The sequence below is a fragment of the Myotis davidii genome, unplaced genomic scaffold (assembly GCF_000327345.1).
Source record: "Myotis davidii unplaced genomic scaffold, ASM32734v1 scaffold453, whole genome shotgun sequence".
Taxonomy (NCBI): domain Eukaryota; kingdom Metazoa; phylum Chordata; class Mammalia; order Chiroptera; family Vespertilionidae; genus Myotis; species Myotis davidii.
The window spans coordinates 2,778,821-2,782,052 of record NW_006285234.1 but is presented as its reverse complement, the minus strand read 5'-3'; the positions used below and the strand labels follow the sequence as shown (position 1 = coordinate 2,782,052).

The 3,232-nt window shown below is 43.6% G+C and overlaps 1 protein-coding gene across 1 annotated transcript in view; it reads right to left on the bottom strand.

Annotated features, from left to right (window-relative positions):
* CHST4 (carbohydrate (N-acetylglucosamine 6-O) sulfotransferase 4) overlaps positions 1-2,163 on the bottom strand; it is an 11,352-nt gene extending 9,189 nt beyond the window's left edge. Inside the window, exon 1 of the mRNA XM_006755833.2 lies at positions 2,094-2,163. The gene's annotated coding sequence lies outside the window, so the exon portion shown is untranslated. The remainder of the gene's footprint in view (positions 1-2,093) is intronic.
* Positions 2,164-3,232: the final 1,069 nt, after the last annotated feature.

Here is a 3,232-nt window from a genome sequence, read left to right as displayed (position 1 = left end):
AGTGTGCAGGAGGCAGCTGATCGATGTTTCTTTGTCATTGATGTTTCTAACTGTCTATCCCTCTCCCTTCCTCTCTGTAAAAAAATCAATAAAATATATTTTAAAAAAATAAAATAAAATAAAAACATGTTGCCTCAGTGATGGGCAAGTGATATCATCTTGGCACACAAAGGACACCCCATCATTGTAGTGTCATGAGAACTTTAGGATCTTGACATAAGGGTGGCGCCTATGTCAGGCACAGGGACTGTGAGGCACCAAATTGGCGACCCCATTGAGCAGCCTGATTACAGAGGGCTGAATTATAGATGTCCCCCAAATCGGTATCATGTAGCCTTTTAGAAACAATAAATCTGAGAGAAAAACAGACATCAATTTTTGAGTCCTGTATCCAGCCCCTGACACATTCCTAACTTAGATTCCCCAGTGAGATTATGCCTCAACAACCAGGAATTCTAGATGGCAGAAGATATGTGTACAAATAGAGAAGAGAGAGAACAGATAGAGCAGAGCTGGGTTGAGGAAACCAACACCCACACATATAGCTGTAGGCCTGGGAAACCTGTGGAGATAAGCACCCAGCACAGGAGGAGCACAGGGTGTCCATATGGTAACAGACTGTAACTAGACTGAAAGGACCAGGAAGACAGGACCTGGGTCCTGGCCACTGCTATGTCTCTAGTGCCAACAACAGTGCCTGGGACATAGAAGGTGCTCAAGAAACATCTGTTGAATGAATGAATGAATGAACGAACATTTGTAAAGCATTTTTTACTGCTTAAAGTGCCCTCATTGACCTGGTTAGTAAGGAAGACAGAGGCCAGATATTTTTATTTTGCACATATAAAATATTTCAATTCTAGTTAGAAGTTCCAGACTTGTCCAAGGCTGTACAAGATAGAGATCTCTTCTACCTTGGCTGATGTGCTGGTCTCATGACTTGGTCTTATTTTCCATGCTAATGGCGCTCCACAACTTTGAAAACTCTTTTAGCCACAGACATAACACTAATCCAATGAGATATATAGTATAGACACACCATTTTATTGCACTTTGCTTTATTGCACGTCACAAATACTGTTTTTTTTATTGTTTTTCTTAATCCTCACCCAAGAATATCTTTTCCTCATCAATTTTTAGAGAGAGTGAAACGGAGGGAGGGAGGAAGAGAAAGAGAGAGAGAGAGGAGAGAGGAGAGAGAAAGAGAGGGAGGGAGAGGAGAGAGAGATACGTCTATGTGAGACACATGGATTGTTTGTGTCCTTCCCCCCCACCGTACATTCCTCGACTCTGGGATCTGAGCCAAGATCCAACCTGCAATCTAGGTATGTGCTCTTGACTTGGAATCAAACCTACAATAAGTGCATGGACCAATGCTCTAACCTCTTATCAACACCAGCCAGGGGACAGATGCTGCATTTTTTAAAAATCTAAGGCAAGACCTCCACCAGTACAAAGATTACAGCTTGCTTTATTATGAGACTCTTGATTGCTGTGATCTGGAACAGAGCCCCAAATGTCTCTGAGGTATGACTGTATGGGACTGTGGTGGTCCACGTCCCCATTTTTTTACAATAAATAAACTGAACTTTGATGGATTGATTCAGTGGTGAAAATGCCCTGCCAGAGCCAGAACCCAGGTCTGTTAGGTTCCAGGTCCCAGAATGTTCAATTATCACACTACCCTTCAAGGAAGTTAGGGGAAACCTGCAGCTCCCTGCACCTCTGGTCTGCCACTCCCCAGCACCTGCACAGCGAAGCCGCAGGAGGTACGGAGACTTGACCTCCGAAGCAGGATCTGAACAAGTTAGATGCTTCAGGGGACTGGCTACAAAATACACATCCAAACAGCCCTGCTGGCATTCTGGGCTCTTTCAGACCCTGTTAGGGATGGAGCCATGTGGACGGAGGAGCTACTGGCAGGAGCTTGCGTTTTCTCTGGGTGATTCTCCAGGTGAGTCTTTGTCAGCCGCCCTCCCTTTACGTTATCACTGAACTCCCAGTTTAGCTGTCCCGGTGACCTGATACCCACTCCTGTGGCCCTGGGATAAGGGCCCTGCTTTGGAGGTGTATACAGAAAAAACTGTTCTTACCTTGTTACTGGCTTAAGCTTCCCCACTGCTTTAGAGGTTCGCTGCTAGCCAAGCCCCGCAGCTTTTCTCCTCTGACTCACTCTCTTCTCAGCTTCCTCCTCCTCTTCCTCCTCCTCCTTGTATTTTGCATACCCAGCCCGTCTCAAAGGAAATTCCACTGCCCTCTCCTTCTGCCAAAGAAATGACCCACCTTCCAAGGCAGGGTTGAGAAAGCCTTCACTCCCAGGGAGTCTTGTGAGGCTCGAGGGGTGGGGAGACTGAGGTGGGCTGGCCATGGTCCTGGAATGTTCACTCCTGTAAGCAGCTGAAAGGTTAACGCCCTTAGGGCAGAGTGAAAACCAGAGGGCAACCCTGGAAAACTGGGAGCGGAGGTTGATAAGCAAATCACCTGATAGTTGCAACCAAACCGCTGCAGAATATGAAACCTGTCTTCTATCTTAACCTTATCTCTTGCAAAAACAGAGGGTGGGGGGTGATGAGAAAGCGATGTCTGGATTGCATCTGACTGCTCACTCCATATTATTAAGAGGGTTAACTTTTTTTTTTTTTACTTCTATATCATATTTAACATTTCTGTCCTTCTTGCAGGAGGTAATAACTAGGTGTATTACCTAAATGTAAAAACTGCATGTATGGGAGGACATGGGAGCATTGGCATTTAGGCGGGGCATAGGAAAAAAAATTTTCCCCCAAGAAAAAAAAGAAAGGAATTAACATCAAAGAATATAGCTTTTCACTAGCTGCATGTTGTTGGGCAAATCACACAGCTACTCTGAACTATTTTACACAGATTGTTGGGAGTGTAAAACAATAGATGAGAAAACTTTACAACATGTACACAAATACATGTAAATTGTGGTGGAGTGTATAAAAGTCACTGACTTTGGATTCAGACATCTGGGCAAGTCATTCCACCTCTTTCAAGCCCTGGAATATCAGTAAAACAAGGTGTAAAATATCAGTGTGAAATATATATTCACCTTACAGAATTTTTTGTGAACAATTATGATTGGATTAATGTATATAATGTCCCAATGTGATATTATGACAATAATGAGTTAAAAAGTGATAGTTATTATTGAATCAAATAACACTTCTTTCTTCTTACACAGCTGTTGCTCATTTTCCAGGCCTTGAAA